Genomic DNA, 10091 nt, shown 5'->3' with positions numbered 1-10091 from the left:
GGGGGCAACCAGGCTGGCAGGGGGGGCAGTTTGGGGTGACCAGGCCAGCAGGTGGAGCAGTAAGGAGTGGCCATGCTGGTGGGGGGGGACAGTTAGGAGCAACCAGGCCAGCATGGGGGGCAGTTAGGGGCAATCAGGCCAGCATGCAGAGGAAGTGAGGGGCAATCAGGCAGGCAGGGGGGCAATTAGGGGTGACCAGGCAGGCAGGCAGGTGAGCAATAAGGAGCCAGCAGTCCAGGGATGAGGGATGGGGCCTAAACCTGCAGTCAGACATCCCCCGAGGGGTCCCGGATTGGAGAGGGTGCTGATTGGTTGGGCTGAGGGGACCCCCCCTCCCATGCACAAATTTCATGCATTGGGCCTCTAGTTGTAAATAATGCTGCAATAAACATAGGGGTACATTTATCTTTTCAAATTAGTGTTTTTGTTTTATTTGGATAAATCCCCAGAAATGGAATTGCTAGATCATATGGTAGTTCTGTTTTTAATTTTGGGGGAAACTTCAAACTCTTTTTCATAGTGACTACACCAATTTACATTCCCACCAACAGTGCACAAGGGTTTCCCTTTTTCTACATCCCCACCAACACCTGTTATTTTTTGACTATTGATAATAGGCATCTGACAAGTGAAGTGATATCTCATTATGGTTTTGATTAACATTTCCCTGATAATTAGTGATGTTGAGCATCTTTTTATATGTCTGTTGGCCATCTGCATGTCTTCTCTGGAGAAATATTTAATCATGTCCTCTGCCCATTTTTAAACAAGATTGTTTGGTTTTTTTAGATATTAGTTCTGATAGTGTGACTAGAATCCTCAATCTCTATTTAGCTGTTTACCTCCATCCCAAGTCTCCAAGGCAAATTTTCTTGGCAAATACCCACTCTTTGTTTTTGATTTGGGGGCACTATGATTCCACTCTCCATTTGTTCAAGTAAAAATGCTGTGTATGTTTTTGTGTTTTGATAAACAAGAAATACAGGTTACAGTAGTTATCACTTGAAAGTAGAACTGGGGTGGAGGGCAAGTTTTACTTTTTGATGTATACTCTCTGTGCTATTTGCATTATTTTTACAATGAGCATATTTTATTTTTGTGATAATTTATTTTCAATAAACTTTTTATTAAAGTAAACCTTTATGTACAAAAAAGTGCACAAATAATAAGCTTGATGAATTTTCATAAAGCAAACACACACATTGTAATCATCACCCAGATCAGAGACCTCTGAAGCCCCTTCTTTTCTCCTTCCAAACACCTCTACTTCTTACAAAAGTAACCACCATTCTGCTTTCTATCACCAAAGATTAGTTTTGACTTAGAGCTCTAGTTGCTCCTTATCCTTGATAGCACTTAGTACCACCAGTGTTATTTATCTTAGCTATTCTAACAGGTCTGTAGTATTAACTCATTGTGGTTTTGTTTTGCATTTCCCTAATGGCTAATGATGTTAAAGATCTTTATATGTGCTCATTTGTCATCCATATGTGCTCTTTGGTGCTAACATCTTCCATAAATATAGAACATAATCATTTTTCATTGCTTGAAAATAATAACGATATTAACCTGATTAAGGAATAGTCTTTGAGTGTAACAATCCTTCTGAGAGGCAGATTGTGTGTGGGGGGGCGGGGGGCGGGGGTGGAAATAGCCAGAATTTGGTAGCAGACATTCCAGGCTACTCTATTTACTGTGGGATCTTAAGCAAATTATTTAACCTATTTCTGCCTTGGTTGCTTTGTCCTTAAAGAGGGATGATAACAGCTCCTGCTTCATAGGGTTGTCCTGAGGATTAGGTGAGAAAATATGTAAGGCTCTCTGTCCCATGGCTGACAAGTTAAATGTTCATCAGAGTCTCTCTAACCTTCTGATAAAGCCTGGAAAGAAGGCAAGTAACAAAGGGTTGTTCGTGAGGCAGCCAGTGACTTAGTGTTTTAGGGAGATTCCTCATTCTCTGGCTCTAAGGGGAAAAAAACCCCACTCTAGAGTTGTGTTCTGAAGGCAGGATTCTGTCCCCTCATTTCCTGCTTGCCGTCCTCCTTCCCTCCGCCAAACACAGCAGGAGCAGCTTGCTTCTAAGGAAATTTTAGAAGAAATTTCTAGTCATAACTGGGCTCTTGGGTCCTGCTTCACCCTTTATATGATTTTAACACCTACTGCTGTGTGTCTGTCCAAAAGACAAGCCCCCCAACATCTTTCTGTATAATTTCCAAAGGTTTTCCCATTGATGTTTCAAGCAGGAGTGGGTGATGGCCCTGTGCCTAACTTCAAGTAGTCAATATCACATCAGCAAATATTTGCCCAGCACTTAGCAAGCACTAGGCTCTCTGATAGATATGGGGAACCAAACTTAAAAAAAAACCTGCTATTTTAGGATTTCACCACAGTGCACTGGGGAAGCACCACAAGAGAGCATGTGCAGCGGGTTGTGGGAGCATACAGGAGGAGTGAGGTGAAGGCGTGAGAGAGTCAGGGAAGATTTCTGCAAGAGGAAAAATCAGAGCCCTGAGGGAATGTTCTGGGTGAAGGAACAATTTATTCCAGGTATGGAGAATAGCATGTGCAAGGACCCAGAGGTTGGAGACCAGGGGTTCTTTCTCCTCTTGAGCTGCATGATAGGGACCAAAACCTTGCGTTGGGCTCTGCACAACACTCCAGGTTCTTCCAATTGTCCATTAATTGATATTGGAGCACAGAATATCAAGGCTTAACAGTAAAAACATTCCCTTTGTTCCATGGTAAAGGATCTCAGGGATCAAGTGCTTTATAAGTGGGTACATTTTTGGCACCCATTTTCCTTCAGAAATCAGCATGATATTAATAAGCATATAAGACTTGTCTGTGTGGTTCTGGCTCTTTTTTTTTAACTCCCTGACTCCAGTCTCAGCCTGCCTTCTGCATCTGCCCCCGAGCTCCAGAGCTCTGGTAGGCTGGCTCTTAGCTCCTATGCCTCCAAACCCTTCCACACAACCTGCTCCTGGGCCCCCTTATGTCACCCCTACTCTAATCTTTCTTTTTGACTTAATTTTTTCACAGGTCTCTCCTCTCTCTTTGTCTCTCTCCAACTTCTAACTGCTGTCCTCCAAGCTGCCCTCCTCAGTTCCAGCAGTCCTTGTCTGATCCCTCTTGTGGTCCATTCCTGATAAACCCTTGTGTATTTCTGAAATGAGTGCTTCTGCTCCTAACTCATCTACATATCTTCATAGGACACTGTCTTCTTATTGGGGATCTGACTCAGGAGACCTCTAGTTATCCTAGCGGTGTCTCCTGGGGCCAGCCTCATGGTTTCATAGAGAAACAGAGGCTCAGAGAAAGGGGGTGACTTACCAGGGTCATGCAGCAAGTTAGTGGCAGAGCAGAAACTAGCCCAGGCCTTCAGACTTCTAGCCAATGCTCTTTCCCAGGAACCAGGCTGCTTCTCACAAGGCTTAGGTCTTCTAGCCAGCAGTAGCTCCCACCCACTGATGGCATAGTGCAACCATCTCTGTTAGCACTTCCTTCCTGAGCATGTTCATTAAGAATGAAGCTGGCCCATGCAGGCTTCTGACTCAGCAGCCTAGCGAAGAACATCCAGCCATGTCTGCATATGATTAAGGAAACACCAGGAACAGAAAACTCCCCTCCCCTCGCCCCCTCCCCACATCTGGCAGAGTGAGGGTTGCAAAAGGAAGCAGAGAGATTCAACTAAATGGTAAGATGTTGGGGACCATTGGGGTGGGGTGGGAGTGTGAGGGCCTATCAAAAGATTTAGGATTACTAGTTAAATACATTTTGGTACAGAAGTATTTTTACTAACATAGAAGGACCCCTGTGACACACTGTTTAAATATCATGCCAAAAGTAGCATGTTCCCATAGTTCCACTTGTCAAAATAAGTTGAGAGTGTCCCCAAAGTGCCTATAAGTGGTAGTTAAAAATTAGTTGTATGTTCCCTTCCATTCTCTGTAATCATGTTAGTTTTTGCCATTAGGTTAATAGTTGAAAATGATTAGGATACACTTCAAGAGCTGTTGTGGCACAGGTGTCCACCTGAAAATAGAGTTGAGAACTTTTCTCCTTCACAATGTCCCACAGTGAACAGGGCCATCTTTCTAAGTGTGCACTTAGAACAGATTCCACTGCAGCACATTTACTTCTAATCCAATTGGAAATTTTGACACCAAGATTTTTTTAACTAGAAAAAGCAGGAAGCCCTGATGCCTCCTATCATACAGGGTCACTGATGCCTGGATGCTTCTCTCCTGATGTGGGGGAACCAACCATATCTGAAGCAAATTCAAATAAGCAATCAGATTGACAATTATAATGAGTTGAATAGTGTTCCCCCAGAACTCTTATTCACATTGAACCCTTAATGTGACCTTATTTGCAGATATTAGTTAAATTGAGATAAGGCCACACTGAATAAGGGTGGGCCCTCATACAATGACTGAGGTCCTTACAAGAAGAGGAAAATTTAGACACAAACACACACCAAGGGAAAATGGCAATGTGAAGACAGAAGCAGAGATTGGAGTGATATTGTCACAAGCCAAGAAACATCAAAGATTGCTGGCAACCACCATAAGCTAGGGAGAGTCAAGGAAGGATTCTACCACAGAGCCTTCAGAGATCTCAGACTTCTGGCTTCTATAACTGTGAGAAAATAAATTTATGTTGTTTTAAGCCACCCAGTATGTGTTACTATGTTACAGCAGCCCTAGGAAACTAATACAACACTTCTATAGACAAAATTGTCCCCATCTTATGAAATACTGTTCCAATTGTGACATGTGGAGAAAGATGCTTATCAACAGAGGACACACTCTCAAGCATAGGGACAATATGGTCCCTTTGACTATGTTCTATACTGATCTATACATTCATAGAGAAATGTCTTATACTTCAAGTCTTGTTTCTGGGTGATAAATTCTGGGAGATTTCTATCCTTTTGCTTTAACTTGTCTGTATTTTCTAAGTTTCCCACAATGAATATATATGACTTGTGTAAAAATATATATCTATATCTACCTGTCATATAGTAATCCATCTATTTATCTCTATTATTAGTACTCTCATGCACTTACAAAATCCTTCCAAGTGAAATAGTCACATGGTACCTTTGTTTCTTGTAGGCACAAGGTTAGGAACTACTACCTAAAAGCCCTGGCAAGGATGAGGGTAGACAATAATAAAATCACATATTTTGTGTTTGACACTCTTCAAAGAACATACTTCAATATCCATTGACCAATTCAACCTCACACCCCTCTAATAGATAATAAACCCAAGTTTAGTAAGGAACTTGTCCAAGGTCTCATAGCTAATAATTCATGGGGCTATGAATAACACTCGTGGTCCTGACACCTAGTTCAGTAGCAGTTTGTAGAATGTAAGATTCATGAGGACAGTACTTTTTTTTGTCTTGTTCTCCAAGCACTTATATCTCCAGCACATAGAATGATGCCTGGCATATAGTAAAATATCAGTACATTTTCACTGAATGAATGTGACAAAGCAAGCTCCTCCTTTGAAGCATTTTCTGCTACTAGGAACATTTTTAAGACAAGCTGTTGTACTCTTTATAAGGTAGCAGGGCTACTGAAGGGATCTCTTCTCAATATCTGTCCTTCCACAGCCTACTCTTTGGTTACCTTACCCCTAAGCAAGTGATAGTTAATTTCTAGGTTGGCTTCTCACATCATCTACAAGGAGTCACCTATGCAGGATGGTTAAAGGTGAGTGTAAAAAGGGCTCCTTGTCCAAAAATAATGACACCCAGCAAAAAATTCCAGGGTCAAGAGGAGGGCAGGTTATGCCAATGGGTGTGCTTGTCAACCACAGAGTGATGTATTTGGTTCTGGGAAAAGGAACAGGACACACCAAGAAATATTGATAGATGGAGAAGATGGCAACAAGTTGGATGGAGAAGGGTCTCAGTTTAGGAATGGAACAAGAGAAATACAGAAAATATCCAAAAGTAAGTCAAGAAGGAAGACTTGTTGAAACAAATGAGAAAAAAGAAGTGGGGTGGAACAGGTAGAGACATTTCCAACCCTGCCTGTCACCCTAGCCCAACCTCTAGATCTCACAAGTGAGGATATCCCACATCCTCAACTCAGGTGACACCTTCCCATGAGGCCTTGCAGGGCATGGGTTCCAAGAAAGCAGATTTTGTACAGGCTGCCACCCCAGTTCTTTTCAAGTGCATGTTCCTAAGAAACTTTAAAGATGCTCCATTCTCTATCTAGGAGGGTAGGCACATGGCTACTCTTAGTGCTGGAAATCCAGGAAGCCAACTGAGCAGTTGGAGAAGGCAGGGAGTGCCAGGAGCCTCTGAGCACTGGGATCAGGGAGCAGAGTTCTGGGGACACTGTAGGATTTCACAATTCTCTCCTTCCTTGACATTTTCCACACAAGCAGGAGAGGAAATGGAAGCTTAAAGAAGATTATGGACCAATAAATTGTAGGTAAGGAAGTTGCTTCCTGGAAAAACTTCTCACAGAAAATGTTATTTTAGAACTATCCATATTTGGATAAGAAGAAAAGAGAAGGTTTACCAAGTAAAAAGGAAAGTTCATACCACTGTCTTAATTTCTGGACATTCCTGGCCAATTTTCTAGACAAGGAGAGGGGTGCAGTTTTAATACCAAAAGATTTCAAGAAATCACGCATGTTTGTGTCCAGGCAGAGCCACATGTATTCTGTGAAAGGAAGCCTTCCAGACCTTTGAGTTGTATGGGAGGGGAGTTGCGAGAGTGTTTTTCTTTTTTTCCAACATTGTATAATTCTGCCCCTAGCATCCTAGGTTTCACAGCATTAGTAGACACTAGGTACAAAATGCCAATTCCGGATATCACTCATGTGACTGAATCTAGGAATTAATGCATTTGTCAATTATCAATGCTCATATTCATGCTTCTTAACAAAGAACTATCACAAAATCTACTCTCATCTGGAAGAAAAATGTTAATTTATAGCTTAGGACACATAAGAATTTTCTTTCGGTGAGGTAAGTTTGGGGAGTATCTTTTACAAATTTAGTGAACAATGAAAATTACTGCATTTTCAGAGTTAGTTCCCCTGGAACTGGAAATGTGAACAGAGCCGAGTTAGTGCTAATACTTTCTCTTACTTCTGTAAGAAAGAGGAAAGACTGTGCTCAAGGTAGCAGTGATGTGCGAAAACCACAGTAGTTTTGAGAAGAGCAACTGTGGCTTTGCACAAGTTATTCCTAAACCAAGGCTGGGGACAGCATATGACATTTTTCAAAGTAGCTTCTGAACTGGTATTTCACTGAAATAAAGACTATCTTTGAGCAAGACTGAAAAGCCAAAAATCTATGTTTCATGACCTCTGCAGGAAATTAACGGCTGCATTGTGGAACATTCTAGAATGGCTGCTCAAACCATGGCCTGGAAGAACTATAGATCTCTTTGAGTTGGAGTGGGGGAGGCAGGGAAAATCTAATTCCCAATAAAGGTTTTGGATAGTTTTCCACTCTGTCTCCCCACCCCTCACCTAGTTTTCTGTCTCTTTTTTTACTACCTTCTCTAGTACAGGGGATCTGATTCAATAGCTAGGACAAAGGAAGTAGAGAAAACAGAGAAGAAAAATTAATGCCAATCTCAGGAGTCCAGAATATTTTTAATTCAAAAGTTGCCTGCAAATGTCAAGAATCTGTATCATGTACCCATTGTATTAGTAGTGCATCTAAGTATGTCGTGTACCTAGATGTGCCCTGGAAAAAGTTCTCATAGTAAATGTTATTTTAGAACTATCCATATTTGGATAAGAAGAAAACAGACGGTTTACCAGGTAAAAAGAAGGATATCACTAATGAGTAAGTAAGTGAACAGGAAGAGCAAAGAAATGGCTTGATAGCATACACTGAATCTCTTCTGTCCCTTATGGGGTTCCTTGGATTTGTTAAATACCCTATAGAACAAACTAGGAAACTTTTAAGTAGCTAACTCTCCTAAACAGCATTAAGCCCAGGCAGCTTCATGAATGAGTTCTTTTAAATTTTCAAGGAACAGATACTTTTGATACTTTAAAAAGTGTTCTAGAACAGTGAAAAATAACAGAGTTCTCACTTTATAAAAATTATTTTATTTTTTTTATTCTTTTTAAAAAATATTATAATTATTTTAAATCTTTATTGTTGGAAGTATTACATATGATATGCCCCCTCCTTTCTCCTATTGACCCCTGATAGCCCATCCCCATCTCCCATCCCAGGCCTCCACCACCCTATTGTCTGTGTCCATGGGTTATGCATATATGCATACAAGGTCTTTGGTTGATCTCTTCTGAGATTCAATGTCAGTCTGTTTCATGTTTCTATGCCTCTGGATCTATTTTGTTCATTAGTTTATTTTGTTCTTTCGATTTCACATGAGTGAGATCATGTGATACTTGTCTTTCTCTGACTGGCTTATTTCACTTAGCATAATACTCTCGAGGTCCCTCCATGCTGTCTCAAAGGGTAGAAGATCCTTATTTTTTACTGCTGCATAGTATTTCATGGTTTAAATGTACCACAGATTTTTTATCCACTTATCTACTGATGGACACTTGGGCTGTTTCCAGATCTTAGCTATTGTGAATTGTGCTGTTATGAACATAGGGTTGCATACATTCTTTCTGATTGGTGTTTCAGGTTTCTTAGAATATATTCCTAGAAGTGGGATCACTGGGTCAAATGGCAGTTCCATATTTAATTTTTTAAATTTGAACCGTTTAAAAATTATTGTTGAAAGTTTTACACATGTAGCCCATCATAGGGCTAACTCTCAATTGGTTATATTCAATAGTAAAAAGCTGAAAGGTTTTCCTCTAAGATCAGGAATAAGGAAAGAATGGCCACTTATGCCACTTCTATTTAACATAGAACTAGAAGCTCTAGCCAGAGTAATTAGGGAAGACAAAGAAATAAGGGTATTCAAATTAAAAAAAAAAAAGAAGTAAAATTGTCCTTGTTTGCAGATGACATAATCTTATATATTGAAAACTCTAAAGAGTCCATTTAAAAATATTGTCAGAACTAATAAACAAATTCAGTGAAGTTGCAGGACAACATGCAAAATCAAATACAAAAATCAGTTGTATTTCTATATACTAAAATCGAACTACCTAAAAATTAGTAAAACTATCCCATTTATAATAACACCAAAAAAGAATAAAATACTTGGGAATAAATTTAACTAAGGAGGTAAAAGTCCTGTTTACTGAAAACAGGACTGATGAAAAATTAAACAAAATAAACTGATGAAAAATTAAACAAAACACAAAAAGATTGCATGTTCATGGATCAAAAGACTTAATAATGTTAAAATGCCCATACTACCCAAAGTGACCTACAGATTTAATGCATCCCTATCAAATTTCCAATGGAATTATTTAGAGAAATAAAAAATCCTAAATATCGCATGGAACCAGAAAAGAGCCTGAATAGTGAAAACAATCTTAAGAAAGAAGAACAAAGGAGAAACCAAGATGGTGGCATAGGTAAACACCGGAAATTGCTGCCTCGAACAACCACTTCAAAAATACAACTAAAAGACAAAACGGACATCATCCACAACCACAGGAAGGCTGGCTGAGTGGAAATTCTACAATTAGAAGGAAAGAGAAAAGCACCCTGAGACTCAGAGGAGGTGCGGAAGTAAAGTGCAGAGGTACAGAGGCGCACATGGAAAGGGCTGGCAACTGAGGACACAGTTGTCTTTTTCAATCGGGAGGGAGTCTCAAGCTCCCTATGGCTCTGAACTCCAGTTCCGGGCGAGTCTCTGGGGACCCAGACTCATACGGGGAGAAACTGGACTATCTGGCATCGGTCGGAACTCAAGGGAGGCTTTCTCTCAGAGGTGCTTGCAGCAATTACCGGGACATTGAGACGCGGGGCCTCTTAGGGTAGGACTGAGGATCAGCCATAGCTGTTTGCTCCACCCTGTTCATTCCCTGAGACCCCGCCTCACCCAAGCTGTGCCCAGAGGCTTTTGCATATGAAAGGCCTGACCCTTTGCAATCTGAAAATTACCTAACAAACTGCAGCTAGGTCAGAGAGACCCAGAACTTCCAAAAGAAGGCCCAAGGCCCCACAGCAG

At 40.7% G+C, this 10091-nt stretch overlaps 1 long non-coding RNA gene across 1 annotated transcript in view; it reads right to left on the bottom strand.

Annotated features, from left to right (window-relative positions):
• Window positions 1–10091, bottom strand: part of LOC106725955 — a 26647-nt gene that overhangs the window by 1805 nt on the left and 14751 nt on the right. Inside the window, exon 4 of the long non-coding RNA XR_001361970.1 lies at window positions 3331–3376. This is a non-coding gene — a long non-coding RNA (uncharacterized LOC106725955). The remainder of the gene's footprint in view (window positions 1–3330; window positions 3377–10091) is intronic.

The sequence above is a fragment of the Myotis brandtii genome, unplaced genomic scaffold (assembly GCF_000412655.1).
Source record: "Myotis brandtii unplaced genomic scaffold, ASM41265v1 scaffold206, whole genome shotgun sequence".
Taxonomy (NCBI): Eukaryota; Metazoa; Chordata; class Mammalia; order Chiroptera; family Vespertilionidae; genus Myotis; species Myotis brandtii.
Note: the sequence above shows the minus strand (reverse complement) of the source record. Positions and strands in the feature narration are given on the sequence as shown.